Source organism: Ochlerotatus camptorhynchus, unplaced genomic scaffold (assembly GCF_037179485.1).
Source record: "Ochlerotatus camptorhynchus isolate MF236.1 unplaced genomic scaffold, CSIRO-AGI_Acam_v1.1 ptg000639l, whole genome shotgun sequence".
In the NCBI taxonomy this organism is placed as follows: domain Eukaryota; kingdom Metazoa; phylum Arthropoda; class Insecta; order Diptera; family Culicidae; genus Ochlerotatus; species Ochlerotatus camptorhynchus.
The window spans coordinates 981,270-1,002,835 of record NW_027041118.1 but is presented as its reverse complement, the minus strand read 5'-3'; the positions used below and the strand labels follow the sequence as shown (position 1 = coordinate 1,002,835).

Here is a 21,566-nt window from a genome sequence, read left to right as displayed (position 1 = left end):
ACTCAAAACCAAATTGTAGATGAATCATTCCTCTGTCTGTCGAAGAGTATTAATTCACAAGAAATCCGCAATTGACGTGTTTGTTTAAAATGTACGCCCTAATTAAGAATTAAGCCGTTTCAATACCAAACGATCCATCATTTTTTCTCAAATTCCACCCACTTTTTGTGTTCGTGTTTAGCTCCACTCGCGTATTTTGTTAGGGTTGATCAGTCACAGATGATATACTTTTATTTTGTGGATTACGACTGAGAATATTGTCTCCGTCACCCACTAAGTACGTGGTAAGTATTGAACTGCCTATTAAATTCCCGAAGAATGCGTTGAAAAATTGCGTAAATGTACCAGTTCCGGCACTTTTCATAGTAACATATTCCAGATATGTTGAATTATTCGAATAGAGGGGCCAAAACTGGGGTGGTAGGTGCTGATTCCGTTGATAGATAATAAGATGCAAACAATCCATACATATTACATACATATTAAACTGTAATGAAATGTATGGATTAATGAACCGTCAGGTATTCGGTGCAGTACGGTATATGAAATCGGTATACAGCAAGGAGAGTTCTGTTGAATAATTTTCTTATGGGGCAATTCCTAATTTTTAAGTATACTATGAAAAGGTAATTATGGAACAAGATACATTCTCTATGGTACAATGCATTATTAAATTATAAGGTGACCAGACATATACAGGCATAGCTTCATAATTCTACTACTACTTCTTGTTGCGTTTTCCCTGAAATCCTGCTCCATAAATCATGGAAAAGGCCTCTTAATAAAGCAATAATGTTCCATTATGGGCTTCTACTGACGAGGGGTCTTTAAATGTCGAAAAATAACATATATGTATTGTTATGGATCAACTTAGCAATAATTATGGAGCGATTTCCACTAAATGTGTTGCTAATTGCTTATTCATTATGGAGCATTTTGTAAGGATAAGCTTCATTACTTTCACTTTTTAAGTATACAAATTCATTCCATGCAAATCCTTTCAGTGCTGCCAGTTGATGATACATCTGCCAAATGTAAACTTTGCCTTCTTTATGGTTCAGGATTTGATTAAGTTTATGGAGCATTTTCGTTTCTTTATGGCGAGATCTGATTAATGTATGGAAACTGCTAGATTTCTTCAATGTTAACATCATACACTTTATGGTGCAATTTTAGTTTTAAAATAAACAAAATCGATATAATTGTGGATCGCCAGTTTACAAAATATGGAAACGGTTTCTACAATTTATGGAACATTCTTATATTTTTATGGTGTTTGATGGGATTATTTACTTGTACAATGTTTCACTTGAAGTCATAAAACTTCTTGTTCTACCGGTTCAATTTGAACTACCCATGGAGCATTTTCGATTACTTGTGGAGAATGTTGTAAATTTTAATGGTGAATGACTTTATTCCTTATGGAGCACTTTTATTTGTTTTAGGGAATGATGTAGTTTTTCAATGGTCGCAAAAACCTTTTGCCATTAAAAATCAGTGCCAGATGGTTGTAGAATCTGGAAATCAAGTGTTTGAGTACCAGATTCAGGATGCTGTCGATATTGGCCAACAGTTCGTCAGCCGTAATCTCGGATTCCTCGGAAAAAATATTGGGAATTTGATGGAGGTTGGTTTCGTTTTCAGCAACCTCAGTTTCGTGAGGGCTGACGATATTTTGTCCGAGATTATGAGAGCTGACGAAGTGTTGACCTACTGCGGCAGCCTTCTCTTCAGGGCGGGAATTTCTGTGAGGGGTGAGCTATTTTGTGTGCAGAATGTGCAAAAAAGGAGGGACTTCGGATGTTACTCTAAATGCATATATAGAGGCACTAGATATGTTTTGCACTGCACTGTCCCCCATTGCACAATTAACGGAAAACAGATTATGTATAGTTTCCGATAGATTTCACTGCCAATAACAGCAGTGACATCTGATGGTAAATTTATGCAGAAGCTTGACAAAATGATTAATTGAGATGTCAAATAACGGAACCAATCGATCATAACACGACCAACAACAGAAAAGAGCACATCAGCTTTTGCAGACAAACTTCGGAAACCCTTCGTGATTCAAGGCTGCCTACGCAGACCGACACCATCGTCGAGTTGGAGAAAGTTTCTCATATCCGATGATGCTGTCAATTAGCGTTTGGTTGGCGAGGAATGAACTATCAAAGTGGACTTTTCAACTGTTTGTCTACAATACATTGAATTGGTTCCGCTTTGTGAGAGCTTGAAATTCTATACGTCAGACTATAAATATAGCCGCTATAATTCTGAGTAGTCAATTTCGGCCAATCCTTAATTTGACCCGAATATCTTAAACGTAATTTTTTGTGGAGTCAGAAACGTTCGGTCAAAACGGAGCAATTGAGTTTTCTTCATTTATGGAAAACTCAATTGCTCCGTTTTGACCGAACGTTTTTGACTCCACAAAAAAAAAAAATACGTTTAAGGTATTCGGGTAAGGTAAAAGTCCCAAAATTTGAGAGCGATAAATGGTAACCGTCAAAAGTTATGACGCTTTCAAAGTGCGATTCGAGTCATATTGACTATTGAATTTCTCAAAGTGGGTCGCCATCAACAATAGTTCCAGAAACACTGCTCCAGTGGTGTTAACCAAACTTTGGAACGTACTGATATCCCTACATTGACCGAGCCGAACCCGCAGAGACGAACGCAGGACCGCTCCATGAATGCACCCAAGATTGCTTCGGTACGAGTTAATGATAGTGAGATGGAGAGCCTCTCGGATTCAGTTTTCTCTATCTACTATCAAAATGTTAGGGGTTTACGTACGAAGATCCAAGAACTTCGTTTGAGACTGACGAGCAGTGGTTACGATACAGTGGTCTTAACAGAAACCTGGCTTCGACCGGACATATCCGACTGTGAAATTTCGACGGACTACCAAATATTCCGCTGTGATCGCAATGAATCCCTCCAGTCAATTATCCACGGGAGGTGGTACACTCATAGCAGTCAAATCTGTGCACCCTTGCTCCTTGGTTTCGTTGGAAAACTGTGACCAGTTCAAGCAGGTCATTGTCCGAATTAGTTTGGAGAACCGCTCACTGTTCATCTCCGGAATCTACGTTCGCCCTTTGTCAGGTCCTGAGCTCTACAAGTTACATGCCGTACGGAATATTAACTACAGAGACTTCCTTGAGCGATGATATCATCATTGTGCTGGGTGATTATAATCTCATTTACTCTGGAATTTCGACGAGGACATGAACGGGTATCTACCTTCAAACTCATCGACGGAGCAGGAAATGGCTCTTACCGAAGAAATGCTTGCTAATGGTCTAATTCAGGTTAACCCATTTGTAAACACAAATGGAAAGCTGCTTGATTTGGCATTCACTACCAATCCAGACGGTTTTGATCTCCTTGAACCAGCGGTTCCACTGCTTAATGTTGACATCCATCACAGGCCATTCATTCTGAACCTCGATCGTCATGATGCCCCAGCAGTATTTGATCTTAAAAACTGTGACCTAACCGCCCTAGATCACATACTTACAGCAGTTAATTGGTCCCTGGTTCTGAACGGTGATTCAGTTGACGTCATTACAAACCAGTTCTACGGAAAACTGCACGCAATTTTCCACGAATGTGTTCCTCTTCGTAGACCTTTCTCCGGCTACTCTGCGTGGAAATCCTGGTGGAACACAGAGCTGCGTAGCCTCCGCAACAAACTCCGCAAGACCCGCAAACGGGGTTTCATCTCTAAATCCGAGGACAACCGAAATACTCTTCGTTCAATTGAAACTCAATACAACGAACTACTTGCCGCTAGCTACGAAGAACATGTTCAACGAACACAGTCAAACCTGAAACAAAACCCATCGAATTTCTGGAAATTCGTGAAGTCACAAAGGATGTGCAATCGCCTACCCAACACAGTTGTTCTAGACGGCGTAACCGCAACATCGCCGGAAGAGATCGCAAATTTCTTCGCTACGTTTTTTCAAGGTGTTTATGGTGCAAGGCAAGCTCGCCTCCCCGCTTACAGCGTCAACGATCGACATGAATATGCCAGATGATGTCCATACAGTTTTGACCAATCTTAATGCATCAAAAAGCCCCGGATTTGACGGAATTCCTTCGAATTTCGTGAAATACTGCGCTCGCTCGCTGGCTTTACCGATTTGCTGTATATTCAACCGTTCGCTGTCCGAGAGGACGTTCCCCAGCTTATGGAGAACTGCTGCTATCGTACCAATACTCAAATTCGGTAGCCGTAGCCACGTTGACAATTATCGTGGTAGTTCGCTTCTATGCTGCATTAGCAAGGCTTTCGAAACCCTAGTGCACGGAGCACTTTACAGTGTTGTTCAGCCTTTAATATCGGAGTATCAACATGGGTTTATGATGGAATTTTCTATATCCTCATAAAAAAACTCCCAGAGAGTACCTTGTCTTTCTTGGTAAAATTATTTAACAGATGTTTCCATTTGGCATACTTTCCTGATAAATGGAAAAATGCAAAAGTTGTTCCAATTTTGAAGCCGGATAAAAATCCAGCTGAAGCTTCTAGCTACCGTCCAATAAGTTTGCTTTCTTCAATAAGTAAACTTTTTGAAAAGATAATTTTGAATAGAATGATGCTTCACATCAATACGAACTCAATTTTTGCAGATGAGCAGTTTGGATTTCGCCATGGGCATTCAACTACTCATCAACTCTTAAGAGTTAACAATTTAATTCGTTCAAACAAATCTGAAGGCCACTCAACTGGAGTTGCTCTTCTAGACATAGAAAAAGCATTCGACAGTGTTTGGCATGAAGGTTTGATTGCTAAATTGAAAAAGTTTAATTTCCCACTTTATATTATGAAATTAGTTCAAAATTATTTAACTGACAGAACTCTTCAAGTAAATTATCAAAATTCCAAATCTAATCGACTACCTGTTAGGGCAGGAGTTCCTCAGGGTAGCATTCTTGGGCCTATATTGTATAACATTTTCACTTCGGACCTCCCTGATTTGCCTCAGGGTTGCCACAAATCTTTGTTCGCTGATGACACAGGCATTTCCGCTAAAGGAAGAAGTCTTCGTGTTATTTGCAGCAGACTGCAGAAAAGTTTAGATATTTTCTCTTCTTATTTACAAAAATGAAAGATTTCTCCCAACGCTTCCAAAACTCAACTTATAATATTTCCACATAAGCCTAGAGCTTCGTTTTTGAAACCTAGTAGTAGTCACATAGTCACTATGAACGGAGTTCCAATTTCCTGGTCAAACCAAGTGAAATATCTTGGATTAATACTTGACCAAAAATTAACTTTTAAAGATCACATTGAGGGCATTCAAGCCAAATGTAACAAATATATAAAATGTTTGTATCCTCTTATAAACAGGAAATCCAAACTTTGCCTGACGAATAAACTTCTAATATTTAAACAAGTTTTTAGACCGGCCATGCTTTACGCTGTGCCAATATGGTCTAGTTGCTGCACTACCAGGAAAAAAGCACTTCAAAGGATTCAGAACAAAATTCTAAAAATGATTTTGAAGTTGCCTCCCTGGTACAGTACTACCGAGGTACATAGAATTTCGAATGTTGAGACTTTAGAACAAATGTCCAACAAAATAATTAATAATTTCAGGCAAAAATCGTTGCAATCCTCAATTGCAACGATTAATTCCCTTTATACTTAGATAAGATTTAGTTTTAGTTTTTAGTTTTAAGATATCAATTGTTATACTGACATGCAGGTTAAAAAACCTGTTTAAAATACTGAATTGCCAAGACATGAACAATGTAAAAACACTTAGATATATATCATAACAATTAAGGCTGGTACATTACTGCAGTAACTGGAGCACCTAGGTTAAAATGAAATGTAATTTATTTTGAATTTGGAACAAATAAAGAGTTAAAAAAAAAAAAAAACATGGGTTTGTTCAACATCGTTCTACATCCGCGAATCTGATGTGCTATACCAACACACTGTTCCGCGAGGTCGAACTTTGCAATCAGGTTGACTCGGTCTACATTGATTTTTCAAAAGCGTTTGACACGTGTCGTTAAACTCTACTCGTTCGGAATCGTTTTCAATCACTTCCGGTGTAGCACAGGGCAGTGTGCTGGGACCATTAATTTTCGTATTGTTTGTAAATGATTTGTGTCCACGTATCTCATCATTCAAGCAGATGTTTGCCGATGACTTGAAAATCTACAGAATCATCGTATCCATCCTTGACTGTATTGTACTTCAGCGTGATATTGATAATTTGTTGCTATGGTGCAGTGAAAACGGAATGAAAGTCAATATAAAAAAATGCAAAATAATTTCATTTTCTCGTCGCTGCGCCCCTATCACTCACCAGTACACACTGGAATCTGTACTATTGGAACGAGTGTCATCAATTATTGATCTAGGGGCTACGATTGACTCAAAGTTGAGGTTTAACAATCACGTAGCGATGGTTACTTCGAAGGCATATGCTGTTCTCGGTTTCATCCGGCGGTACACTTGGCAGTTCACGGATATCTACGCCCAGAAGACGCTGTACTGTACTCTAGTAAGGAGCCTCCTAGAATATGCAGCTCCCATCTGGGCTCCGTTCCATACCTCACTCGTTTTAAAAGTTGAACGAATACAGAGACTGTTCATCAGATTCACACTACGATATCTGCCATGGAGTGATCCCATGCACCTACCTGACTACACCGCTCGTTGTGCATTGATAAGCTTAGAAACGTAAAATGAAAGGCGTAAAATGATTCAGCAACTATTCATTTTCGACCTACTTGGCGGAAACATCGATTGTCCTCAATTGCTCCTGGAAATTCCTCTCTATGTACCAACGCGGCAACTAAGGAGATCTCCTCTCATTGCTGTACCGGCACATAGAACCGTCTATGGTCAGAACAATCCACTAAATTCCTGCTTGAAAGCCTTCAACGACGTTGGTGTTCATTACGATTTTACTATTTCTAAGAATGTTTTTTAAAAATAGAACTAGGAATAAGTAGAGTAGTCTGCATGATTCCAAGCAGCGTCCGCGCTTCTATTGGCATTTTCTCCGCGTCACGCACAAATATGACGTGTTTGTTTGTTTGAATTTATCTACTACTAGCTTCTCTATCCATTCCAATCGGCAAAACTGTCCAAAACTGCTTGAAATCGTTTTTACAACGCTCCAAACCTCGCAGGTGAGTGTGGCTATTGTCGGCAGCCTGTTTTCCTTCGGCAACTTTTCCATTTGAACTGTGGGTTCACCAGCTGTTCTATTCTCGGCATCTTGAAAACAGCCACATTTCGGAGTGCGTATATTTCATTTCAAGAAAAATATGGCAAAGCAGGATTGCTCAGTCTTAAATTGCGATCATATTGAAGCTGTAATCGTGTGGATACATGCAACAAAGTGTTTTGATGGGAAAATACAGTGAAATAAACGTTCCAATTTTGGTTGCCGAAAACAGTCAATGGGTGCCGAAGCCGACATTTACCCTACATTTACTAGCTGTTTGAACCACCCTTTGCAATTATCAAAGTTGATTGTCACCACAAGCCGTTGGTTCTAAAAGTTGACTCGAGTTCGAGTGTGATTTCGATGTTGTTAACACGAGGATGCCGCCTTGGATTGGGTACAAATACTTGACCAACCCACCATTGATGCCGCAGTCTCCGTATTCTACGACAACATCTATAAAGTAATCCAAGATACTGTTCCGGTGAAGGCATGAAAATCTTGTTTGCAATTCCAACAACCTTGGTGGAATCCGCATTTGCGTAATTTGCGTAACCGTCGGCGTAAAGCTCGAAAACGTTACTTTCGTTCCCGGCCGCAGCAAACAAGTATACGAGCTAGTAGAAGCAGAGTATAATAGTTTGCAGGAAGCTTGCTTTCGTGAGTACGTCGACAACCTCCAGAGGGGTTTCCCGTGGACGTAACCTACGGTAGTAGAAGCTCCACCACCGACACCGCTTCTGCTGACCTTTTCGCTGACTTTTTCCGAAGTGTTTTCGAACCCGATCAAATTCCTCCACCGCAGCAATACATTGAGCAGCTACCAAGATACGACATTCACCTGCAGCAGCTCATCTTCAGTCAAGACGCTATTCTCAAAGCCTTTTGCTCAGTCGGTCCATCGAAATGTCCAGGCCCGGACCGTATTCCACCGTATTTCGTCAAGAACTGCGCAGCATCGTTGGCCACTCTCGTTATGTCTATTTTCAATCGATCGCTTAAGGATGGCGTTTTTTTTCGGATGCCTGGAAGCTCGCCTCAATTACACCAATCTTCAAGTCCGGTAACATGCACAAAGTGGAAAATTACCGACCTATCTCGATCCTGAACTGCTTGGCCAAAGTTCTCGAAAGTCTTCTGCATGAGAAGTTGTATCCAGCTGTTCAACCCATAATCTCAGAGTTTCAGCATGGATTCATGAAAAAGCGCTCGACAGTCTCTAACTTGATGACTTTGTAGCGGTATTCTAATTAGATATTAAATTAATATAGCATGAAGTTCAAATGCTACAAATGTTCACTGTTACTATTCGAAACGACGGGCACTATCCCAATTTACTTGTATGCAACTGGTGAACTCATATCAAGAGTAAATTATCCCTGCATGAAACTTCACCCATTATTTTGTTCATCCGCTCGCTGGCATGAAATTTGATCCGTGGGATTGAGTATAATCTCCCAGTAGGATTACTTGTCGTTGGAAATTTAATAATAAGAAAAACACTTTAAGTTAAAGATTGGAATGAGCTAGGCAGATGTGGGATGCTTGGGAGGAAAAGAGATAGTATCTCTGATCGAATCGGAAGGTAATCGGAGATCGCCTTTTGATAAGATCGTTTTTTGGGCCAGTTATAAATAGCCATTTAGAAATCCGCACAGTTAGGTAGGGAATTAGAGAAAGTAAAGAGAAGAAGAGAAGGGTTCCCGAATAAAAATGTTTAGGTAATAAAATTTTCGTTCTATTAGTTTTTTTTTTCTAAATAAATGTTTTTTAATTCTGCTAAATAATTGTGTTGATTTTTAGGTTAGAATTTTCCGTTCAATGAGTGCACTGGTCTGAAGAAGTTTCTCACGTTTCGTTCGTTGTTGTAGTTTTCGTTGTTTGGTTCTACTCCAAGTCGGACTGCTTGGGAATCTCAGTCCACCATTTTTGTCCTGAAGCGTGTAGATTTTGTGTTTGGGGAAGAGCTTGACCTGTGATGAGAACAGGTCGTCCAGTGCATTCACTCCGGTAGAAAGACGGTTTCTGGTTAGTTTTCATTCGGTTGGATTTAGTGTTTTTTTTTTTGCATTAGACTGAACTCGCCCTGGGGTTTTGAGTTTACCGGGCATCCGAAACGACAAGTGGTCCTCTATGGAGGTGGCGCTTAAGCCATTTGTTTAAAAACCAATCCACGGAACACTCTAGTAGACCGATTTCGGCTAGCCAACTTTATGCCGGCTACATTTGGCGCCCAACTGCAGGTCTGTAGTATTGCATGTAGATTGAACTGTTTAAGAGAAAATATTCGTTTTTGTTGTGAATTGGGGATTGTTCGTGCAGTGTACTACACTATCATTTTTTTTAAAGTACCGTGAAATTTAACGGAAAATATTCAACATGGTTACCAGGTTTCCTAGAGTAGATCATTTAACCAGTGAAGAAGTGGATTAGGAACTAATTATTTGTGGAAAAAAAGAAAGCACAAAAGATGAACTTAATGATAAATATCGATAACTTAGAAATTTATTCCACGAAGATGCTAAAGGAAATAGGACTTACTTATGTACTTACACGATGGACCAACTATATTGCAAACAAAATTGACATGCTTTCTAGAAGATTAGACAAAGGTCGGGACAAGAGGAGTATTTCAAGATTGAAACATTATTTGATGAGGGTAGAGCGTTGTGTGGCAGTGGATTCTACATATGTGATGATGCGAGAAGATTTGACAAGAGAAATTAAAGGATTTTTGTTAAAATTTGACCGTAACAACCCTAGCGCTAACGAACAGAATGGACAAGAAGAGGGAGCGGTAGGTGGAGAAGTGTTACAAGACACAAATAATCTCAATGGTACAGGTGCAATTTCCAAGGAACAGGGTGGATCACAACAGACACGGAATACAAAAGATTATGAGTTCCTGATAAACCAAATTTATAAATTAGAGCAGGAATTCGCAGAAATGCGAGAGTAGCAACAAAGGCAAAAGTCGAGGAAACTCAGAAAGAAGGTCTATGAGCAGGGAAAGGGAACAGGATCGCATGAATGGTAGAGGTGGACGAAATCACAGGAACAATCATGAACGATGAAATAACCGGAGCCACACTGTTAGTGAAACAGAAATAATAACAGCAGACAGGCGTATGGAGAAATGGCATCTATAATTTAGTGGTGATTCGCGTCAACGATCGTTAGAAGACTTTCTTCATAAAGTCCGTAGGCAGAAGATATCTTACTTCAACGTATTCATACCATTCTGAGAGGCGAAGCTTACGATTGGTATTTATGCTATTCGGAAGAATTCGCCAACTGGGAAGATATTGAGGAACGTATTAGATACATGTAAAGGGACCAAGGTAATCGACAGAAGATATATGAAAGGAAGCAGCAACGTAGTGGAACGTTCTTAACTTTTAAAATGGAGGTCGAGCGCCTAAACAAACTGCTTTCCAATCCATTGGATCCGGGAAGGCTATTTGAGATTATCTGGGATAATAAGCGTCCTAATTTTAGGTCAAGATTGGCTTGTAGAAATGTGAGAGACCTTGGCATGTTGGAATACTATGCTTAGCGGATAGACGCTAACGATCCAACTCTCAAACAGCAAAGGGAAGGTCCAATCAGGCCTACCAATGCAGTACATAATATAGAAGTGACGGCAGAAACAGAGGGATCGTACTCATCATGTTCGGAATCAGAGGAAGTGTACGAAACTAGGAAAAAATTCGACAGAAATACGCGAACAAAGGAAGGCGAGAACAGCGACCAAGAGTTAACCAGGAGAATGCCAAAGGAAGAACTATACCTTTATGCTGGAATTGCAGCAAAAATGGCCACCTTTGGAGAAACTGCCAGGAACCAAAGAGGTTTTTTTGCTATGCTTGCGGAAATCCAGGCAAAACTACGGTCTCATGTCCCAATCATATCAGAGATCCACAACAATCAACCCAGCGTTCGGGAAACTAGATTTGGGGTGTGAAGCTGGGAACAATATCACTCCAAATACTAAAGATGTTCCCCACTCTGAACCTTTTATTGACCCATTTCGTCAAATATGTGAGGTCAAGATTCATACAGAAAGTTGTCCACATGTAAAAGTTAAAATTTTCGACTCTGGTGCAAGTGTCAGCGTAACTAATATATCTGACATTGCTGAAAAACACGGCCTGAAAATGCATCAGAGCCCGTTCCGGATTGTTACAGCAGACAAGACAGTGCACGATTGCTTAGGGTATGTCCCCTTACCCATAGTATTCAGAAGAGTTACTAAAATTATACCCACTCTAGTAGTTCCTCAGATATCCAGGAGCTTGATATTAGGTTATAACTTTTGGAAAGTTGTTGGTATAAAACCAATGGTTTTGGGTGAAAACGGGTTTGAGCAGGTTGCGACAATGATCATAGATGAAGGACAGTCGGTCGAGACTATTGAGTTCTCGTGTTTCCCTATTGAAGCATTACATTAACTTTGGATATCCTCGCATTGGAGCTTCCGGAGGCTTCCAGAATAACTCCCGATACGATCGAGACCGAACACGAACTGACGGTAGAGGAACGTAAAGAGTTAATCAGGACTATGGAAACTTTCCCATACACTACTGAACATCGTTTAGGAAGGACATCGTTGTTAGAACACGTAATAGTGTTAAAGGAAGGAGCCAAACCCAGACGACAGCCGTTGTATAGGTGTTCACCAGTGGTTCAAGCCGAAATGGAAACAGAACTTGAGAGATACCGGAACACTCTTATAAGTAGCATCGAGAAGCATCGGCAAGTGGGCTCCGTTTACATCGACTTCTCTAAGGCTTTTGACAAAGTCCCTCACGACCTAGCCATTATGAAGCTAAACCGCCTTGGTCTTCCACCGTGGATAGTTTGTTGGTTGAAATCATACTTATCATCCAGGAAGGCTTTCGTTAAGGTACGTGATTCCAGATCCGAGGTATTCCATATACCATCGGGGGTTCCACAAGGTAGTCACCTAGGACCTACTGCGCTTCGAGAGAATCCAGAAACAGTTTATAAAGTTTGCATTACGACGTCTGCCATGGACAAATCCAGATAGCTTACCTCCGTACGAGCATAGATGTGCCCTTATTGGACTGCAAACACTAACAAATCGCCGAGTCTTTCTCCAGAGGATGTTCATATTTGACATGATTAGTAATCATATTGACTGCAGTTGTTTGCTCGGGAACATCAATTTCCACACTCCAGCTCGCCGTCTCCGCAACTATTACTTTCTGTGGACTCCCGGACATCGTACTGCTTACGGTTATAACAATCCTCTCGATAGATGTTGCAGACTGTTTAATGATGTGTGTGATGTTTTTGATTTTAATATAAGTAGACCACTTTTCAAGAATAGGATTAAGTCACTTTAAACAGTCTGTATGGCTAAAATGTCAAAGATGGTGGTTAAATAAATAAATAAATTTACATGTTGCATGATAAATTCACACCCACTTGGAAAGGATGTTTTTTTTCGAATCCATTCGCTTCTTCATTCAAATTTCAAATCAAAATCCTTCCAAACAATCAAACTCGACTAAAGTGCCATCAGAATAAAAACAAAAATCAAGTGGTCCGCCAGCTTTCGATTGGTTTGCAAAGCAGAAAACTTTTCCTTTATTACACCATTTCACACTTGAAAAGTGCTGTTTTCTATTAAAATCATCCACCATCTTCTACGCGTTGCCATTATCGTCCGTCTCGGGGACACAAGCCTATCGTGTTTCGTGGGATAAAGTTTCACCAGTTTCCCACAGCCATTCTTTCCGAGACTTGGCACGAGGCAAAAAAAAAACAGAACCTAGATGGGTATGTCAAGGGTCGAGGGTGGCAAAAGTCAGTCAATGAACCAAACTTTGTCCTGGTGAGAAACTGTCTGTTCAGGATGCGAATGAACATTTGCATTTGACACAGCAGCAGTGCCAGTCCGTTGAACCGGAAACCTATTAATGTTTTCTCATTTTCCTATGAATAGTAAACACTCCGTTGATGTGGCAGATGGGTGCTGACTTGAATGAAGAACCTCCACCACCGAACTGCGGCCATCAGCAACGGTGACATTCGTCGGTATTGCCACGTTTCAGGAAGTTGATGACAGCAACGTTGGATGGTGTGTGTGTATGTTTGCAGTACGGATAATAGAGTTACTTCTTTCGTACTTCGTGTGGTGAGAGCTGTTGAGCAGGTTGAATGGACGAAGAACCCATGTCAGTTTGAAGAGGTTGACATTTTCACCTCTTTGAAAGTCTGGGGTTACATAACCTTTAGCTTGAAGTTGAGTCCCGGACACTGGAGGACAATTGGGCGCGAAATGAGCTTCGTGGCAATATTTTTGAAGTGTTCAGAAGAGTGGTCGTCCCGACAGAGATGAGTGGCGGGTTCCGGGGTCTGGGTAGAGCGGCCGTACCGGTTTAAATTAGACATGATGTTGAGAATCGAGCTTCCCACCAACGATACCGTCCCTTTATCTGCATTCACGTTCGGTCTGACGATTCAATTAGGGCTGCATCGCACCAAATTTGCTGCCGGATGGTTGCTGAAAAAAATAAACGTTTCCAAACGATTGGAGCAACATTATCGGAAACTAACGGCAAAAATTCAGCACAAATAGCCGGTTCTAGGGAATGACAAACCGGTCCGTGGTTAGTCCTTGCCATCTCGCTAGATATGCCATTCAAAGGGACACCTTTTTGCCATTTTCCCACCATCCGCGTCATCCTGATGGTAGGAAATCTACTTCTGCTATGATCCTCGCAGCGCCAACGAGCAGAACCATGGTACAACGGACCCACCCGAGAGAGGCCACATAGCGGAAGATGTGTTGTTTCGTTCTGTATTATGTTTTTTGACTGCAAGAAGGGCTGGTGCATCTGGCTCTTCCACAAGGACACGGGATAAGGTTGGTGAGCAGGTGAAAAAAAAAAAATGGAACACACGGTTGACAGCATTGAAAGGTTTTATCGCTTACCGGAATTACGCCATGTCAGCTTGTTATGCAACAAATTGATGATGGTGGGAAACGGAGTAAAAAGATGGGAGTATGTGCTACCAACGTATTTAGTATTGAAAGCTCGAGTTGGCCTGCAGCTTTGAAGGTGGGTTGCTCCGGTTCCCACGAAATATGTATTGAGGTGATATTTATGTAAATATGGTAGATCGAAGAATTCACTTACCATTTACGAGTTCGTAGAAAGTGGTTTCAAGGGGAGCGAGCTGAGGGATAGAACTATACCTGGTTTTCTTGTGCTATTTGTTTACTTCCATAATTTTGAATTTTTTTTTTCTCAAAGGTTGTAATATATTCTTTTTTAAATAGCAGCATATATATAAAAAAAACAGTGGCATCATGTAATCTACACACAAACCAAAAATTTATTACAGTGAATGTTAGTTCCGTTTCCTATCATCCTATGTTCATCAACATCGCAGCGAATGTTAGAAATTGACCTTGCAGACGATGCAATCATTTTTAATCTTTTTTATTCCGTGTTCTGTGTATGCTTTCACTTACACAAGCAAGAAGTTGACTTGATTGTTATGTATAACATGGTAGAACAACGCACACACTTGCCTCAATTCTTTCCAGCAGAAAAGCTAACAAAGTCGAGTATGCGAGGAAATGAGCCTTCTTGTTCACTTTTAACCTATCCTTGTTCCGAAGCATGGAGAGAGCAGGGGAGAAAGCACAGGTCCGATAATCGCCTTGTTCGTGGTTCGAGCCCCCTCAGTAGGCACTTGTTTTTCGGCATGATTAATTTAACTCACTAATACACTCCACATTTTTCTCTCTCCATTTTCTTGCATTGGACCGCAGCTCGGTATATCGCATCCTCGGTTCATGCGGTCTCCACTAACATCCTCTGATGATGAATCCCACATAATTGTAAGCAAATGTTACATCCCCCGGTTGGGTGTTAGAAAAGACAGCTTGCATCATCTTCTACTGATTCACATCGCACGAATGCACCCGAAGACAAAACTAATTTGTTTATTTTTGCATTTTTTGCTATTTATTTACAATACCGTTAATAACTCATGCATGCTTGGTTTAAATAAATATGTTCTCAATTACCTAGCTGAATAGAGTCCATCGTAGATGACTTTTCTAAAATATAATTTGAGTTGATTAGCGGAACAGAGTCCTCAACGACACGAAACAAAATTGCACGAAATCACAAGACCAACTCGAAAGCCAGCTTTGAACTGCTACAGCAAGCAAACAGAAAAGAAAAAGAGAAAACCAAGTATAGGGTATTGTTCACCTATTTTTAACGTGTTCAATGCACTGCACACTTAGAAATGATTACCGACGTCGTTAATTTTTACCTGTTCCGTAAATATCAAATATTAGTTTGTAGCCTTTGCTTACACAAATCTGGAGAATCTATTCAACCACAACATTGAACTACTTGGTGCTGTATAAGGTGTTTGGAGAAACTTTTATTCGAGTTACATGAGTTGTAATAGAGCTTATTCGAACAAATTTTTGATTATTCAGCGTTTATTAGACATCATTGCCACCTTAAACAGCGATGCTGTGTATACGTTTGGATTATCATGGGTTTGCGCGTACTATCACTTGTGGGTAGATTGTACAGTGTAATCTATTATTGTGGGGACGGATAGTGGTTTTAATCGGGTTTTTGTTATATATTTTTTTGTTAGACTTATCAACTTCAGTTTGTTTTTAATTTGAATTCAACATCGACTTAATGCTACCAAATGTATGAATTTTGGGTTATATGTACAAATATTTACATGAGACCGTATACTTTATCAAGTTATTTGTTTTCATTTTTCTGACGAAGCTGCACCACACAGATATTAGATTATTCCCTTCCATGTACCTTCCGATCACTAGCCACTTGCCTTTCTATCTGAGCTATCCTAGAATACATCAGCACTCCTGATCACAATTCTAGCTCTTCAAGGTCCTGTGGGTAAGATTAATTAATTCGTTGTTTTACATTTGACAATTTTACCTCTACACCTCTCCAATTTCCGAGGAAAGGATGCTGGGTTATTGTTTAAACTAGATCAGTGAATTCATTGTCGTGAGTGATGTAGTCGATCATTACGATTTTAATTAATTAAGCGAAGCAAACAAATAAAAAAGGGTTGAGCTTGGAATTGAACTCGCGACCATCTACTTGGAAAGCGGAAACGGTAACCACGGTTGTGGAAAAATGAATTTAATCCGTCGTTTATAAAGCATTTACAAAACATGGACGTATAGTGCTGTAATAGCTATTATGCTGCCTGTATTCACCTTAATTCAGCAATATTGTAAAGCAATGCAATGAAATCTAATAATGGAGCTAGAAAACGTTTATTATACGTCTAATAAGGCATGTTTTTAAATCAATTGAAAAATGTTGAATTAAAGCGTCGATGTATGTGCAAATTACACGTATTCAGTTTGTAATTAGATTAAATTTCCGGTGATGAATCGGGAAGACAGTCAATGTTTATAAAGTTTTTAATAAGTAAATAAATCAGATCAGAGCAAATAGCGGAATGAAAGTGCAACTATCGATTTCAAGGAGCTTTATTAGCTAGCACATAATTCGACAACCCGTTTTATTTAGCATTGTACACTGTTAAGCATTTATTCAATATATGCTTATTTGTGACTCTTAATTGTTTGTTGGGTTGTTAATTTATAATATTTGCTGAAACTGATGGCTCAGTTTCGCTACGGCTTTTGGACCATTATGCAGCCCATACACAATGCAACCTGGTTGTCAACTTGATTCTTCGATTGGTTGGCAGATCTCGTTTCAACCTATTCGTCAACCGAGTGAAAATTTCGAAACTGCGTTATCCTGCTCTTTGACTTGTACGTCAATCTGTTGGCCAATCCGTTTAAAATACACACGATGTTTTACTTTGTTTTACTTTAAATGATCTTTATTTGTGCGGTTTACATGTACAAATTATCAAGCGACACAGTTGGGTCTTTTCAATTTTAGTTAATATAATTTTTTAAATTATTATTTAAAGTTCTTCGTCCTATCAGGTCTGTTTTAGAAAATGGCCACCTTAGTGGGATTGATTTGTTTTAAATTAGGAAAAGGAAACTACTTATAACTACTACTTACAACTACAACTAACCTACAACTACTATATACACCTAACCTTCTATATACAAATTGCTTATCAAAGCATGTTCAGATGTGACACACGTTGTTTGTGCGACTTCCCTATAAACTCTACAACCAGGTTGGTAGACTTAGACTCCGCCCATCGTAAATCAAAAGGCTTTGGTTTAACTTCATCGGATTGACCAACTGTTAATTTTGTCTTGCAATGACAAAAGTGTGTTGTGCCCATTATGCAGTGCTACAAAATATCAATATCAATACCTACAAAATGTTGAAGTTCAGGTGGCTGTCAGTATCACTTCACCCAGTTAGAATATCAATATCATTCGATGCAATGTCAATACGCAAATTAAATTGACATCTTAAAGGGACGGACCACTGATATTAGGTAAATTTTAACCCGACAATCAATCAATAAGTCAAAAAGTTTTTGGACGTCCTGGTGTCAGAAATATTAAGGAAATGAGGCAGTCCGCATCGTGCTCTCTTGCCATGTGGATCTATTTGCTTTTTGGTGAAGGAAGTGTTACTACTACCTAAAGCTACAACAAATTTAAACAGCACTTTTCAGTGCTCAACCTGTAAAAATTTCTACCTACCCGAGGTAATCCTTCTTGGATATCGATTTGGAAAATTTCTCTTCAATCCTTCAGATTCTTATAGCAATCTGCTAGGAAGTCGATTTGGATAAAAATTTACTGCCGCCATGGCGCCTAAGCGCAAAAAAAATGGCAAACGCTTGATCCCCCTTCTGATGAAATTAATTTGAGCAATCAATTTGATTTGCTCACGGATGATGAGAATGATCCATCATCCAGGAAAAATTCCAGTAAACTTTCCCGGCTTAATGTCAAGAAGGAAAAGATTCCCCCTATTGAGATAACCACTTCCGATTTCTATGATCTTCGCATGGAACTTTTCACAACAAAAAAATAATTTTGATATCACATCAAAGTGGATGCACTACAATCATGTCGAAAATTTCATGTAATTTTTATGACCACATAAATAAACAAATGCAGTAAAAGCAGCGTAATGTCAGTTCATGCATTGTATTAATGATAATTTTGTCCTTTTTAGCAAGTAATATTACACCATATTTTCGACATGATTGTAGTGCATCCACTTTGACGTGATATCAAAATTATTTTTTTGCTGTGTTGAACTTCGTGAAAGTTAAGTTTTCACTACAAATTGGACGTCGGGGTGAATTCCGTGTATTGGCTGAAACCTTGGACGGATTTAAATGCCTTCTCAAGTATCTTACTGAGAAGCAGCACAATTTTTTTTCCTTACGGTACCAAAACTGAACGTGTGTTCAAGGTTGTCATGAAAGGACTTCCCAGTGGTGAATCCCTGGATCAGATCAAAGATGAACTGACAAAATTACTTGGAGTTGTGCCACTCCAAGTAATCAAAATGAAAATGAAATCCCGTCCTGGCGATTCGAGTTCACTTCAAGTCTAGTAAACTAAACAACCTTAAGGCCTTAGAAAAAGCTAGCCTTATGCTCCATGTCCGAGTAAAGTGGGAACACTTCAGGAAGACTGGAGGAAACTTCCAAAACCTCACTCAGTGTCGTAAGTGCCAGGGATGGGGTCACGGAACTAAAAATTGCTACATGACAGCCAAATGCATGAATTGTGGTGATTCCTCTCACGCAAAGGACGACTGTCCTGTGAAGGAAGATCCTAAGAAATTTAAATGTTCAAATTGTGGTGAAAACCACAAATCCAATTTTTGGGAATGTAAGACTCGCAAAGCGATCCTACAATCTTGTTCTAACAAGACAAGACAGGTAGGAAACGCTCGACGTTTCCGAACAGGTACAAATTCCTGTTAACAACGGTCAGCGAGGAACACCCGTATAAAGGGCGAACACGAAATTATTGCGACACATTCAACAGGGCATAACTTTTTTACCATTGGGTAAAAATCAACCAAATTTTGCACACTTTCTCATTGATGTGTATTGTGTACATGCTGTCAAACTCGAAGTCGTGTTTTTCGATTCAACGAAAATGGAGGTGAACCAACGCGAGTTGAGAGAAAAAATTCTTTCCAAACACCTGGAATTTCCTGACCTGTCGCACCGGCAAGAAAAATGTTGAACATTCACCATTCAACCGTCTCCAGAGTGTTGAAGCGGCTCCAGGAGCGGTTGACGTTGGACCACGGCAAAGGAGCTGGAAGAAAACCGGGGCCGGAGAACAAAAAGACGGAGGGAAGGAAAGGTGAAGCGGATGATTAAAGCAAATCCCAACGTCTCAAGCCGTGATTTGGCTAAAAAGATCGGCATGTCGCAGAACTACGTCCAGAATGCAAAGAAGAGAGCTGGACTACATACAAACAAGGTACAGAACTTCCCAAACCGCGATGAGCGGCAACAATCGACGGCTAAAACTCGGGCACGGAAGCTCTACGAGAAGATGCTGACAAAATATGGCTGCTGTGTGATGGACGACGAAACGTATATAAAAGCCGATTTTAAGCAAATTCCGGGGTTGGAGTTTTTCACCGGCAAGAGCAAGTTCGATGTGGACGACAAATTTAAGAAGAAGAAAATGTCGAAGTTCGCCTCCAAATATCTCATTTGGCAGGCCATCTGCTCTTGTGGACTGAGGAGTGAGCCTTTCGTGACAAAGGGCACAGTAAATGGCGAGATCTACAAATCTGAGTGCCTCGAGAAGCGCCTTTTGCCGTTCTTGCAGCAGCATGACGAAGCTCCGCTATTTTGGCCAGATTTGGCATCATGCCACTATTCTAAAACTGTCCTGGAGTGGTATGAGGCCAATTCTGTCCTTTTTTTTTCCAAAGGACATGAATCCGCCAAACTGTCCGGAGCTGCGCCCGGTGGAGCAGTACTGGCAATAATGAAGCGGGAACTTCGGAAGAGCAAGAAGACAGTCAAAGACGAGAAGGACATGTTAAGAAAATGGAAAAAAAAAACTGAGAAACTTGTACCGGATGACACTGTAAAGACTTTGATGGAGGGCATCAAGCGAAAATGCGTTCAATTTTGCACTAAAGGCTCCATCGATTAACTTTTCTTTTGATTTTTGAAGTAAATATATGTATAAAACTACCCTAAAATTTTGGTTTGATTCTAAACATTATAAGAAAATTGGCATGACATTTTCGGTGTCGCAATAATTTCGTGTTCGCCCTTTATACAAATATCACCCCTGCTTCAAATTTGTCATCTATACCTGCTCCCCTCGCTGCTAACAATGTTCAGCGAGTTTATGGAGCTACCTATGCTGCTATTGCAACGGGTAGAAATCAAAATACTAACCAACGTAATTATAAGGAAATTTTGAAAATTTTGACTTAGGAAGCATTACTGCTCCAAAAATGGAATTTTTACAGAAATCATTAATTGGCATGATCAGTGTTCACTCGGCTGTCGACAGAAGCAGACCATTCTCAATGTGTGTCACGCGGTCATCTGTTTACTCGGCAGCAACCATTGTGTGGTACTCCTCATTGTTCTTTATCAGTAGTTCTTTCAGTCGATGCCAGGCATGTAAAATCATTTGTATTCATTTACATTCATTTACCCCTAACTTTTTTCATGAACAGAATTCCGCAAAATGATGTACGGAGTTTTTGTAGGTTTTGCTATTAGCTGCAACTTTTTTAAAGAATTCAAATTCGTGTCTCTTATGCATGACGAACCAGAGCAAACAGAATCCACTACTGTTTTTCAGTGAATGTATTTTACATTCACTGAAAAACAGTAACGAGTTCTGCCCGCTCTTATTCGTGATGCATAAGAGATACAGATTTAAGTTGTGGGCAAAAGTTGTAGCTAATAACAAAACCTACTAAAGCTCTATACATCATTTTACGGAATGCTGTTGATGAAAAAAGTTAGAGGAAAATGAATGTAAATGAATGCATGAAATGAATTTAAATGATTTTCCATGCCTGGTCGATGCGTTGTCGACTTTGGAAAGCAACCGTTTCGTGATGAGTGTGTGAGTGATGACCACGTTTTGCGTTCATTGCTGCAATGGAAGCGCTCTGACCCTCGTTGGCGAATCTGCCATACAATGAAACCACTGGAAGCGTTCCCGTTCTGGTGGAGGAGGCTTATTCGATAGCGGAAGGTAAAATGTTTATTGTGTTGTACCGTTTGACTATAGTTTTAAGATGTAAAGGGTGTCCACGATGAAATTGCCACACACAAAATTGATTCGCAAAATTCGAGTTTTCATTCGATTGCCATCAAATTTTCAGGGATTGAGAAATAACTATT

The 21,566-nt window shown here is 39.9% G+C and overlaps 1 protein-coding gene across 1 annotated transcript in view; it reads left to right on the top strand.

The window, feature by feature from the left end:
- LOC135714316 (uncharacterized protein DDB_G0284459-like) overlaps positions 1–21,566 on the top strand; it is a 316,729-nt gene that overhangs the window by 186,085 nt on the left and 109,078 nt on the right. The window lies entirely within an intron of this gene.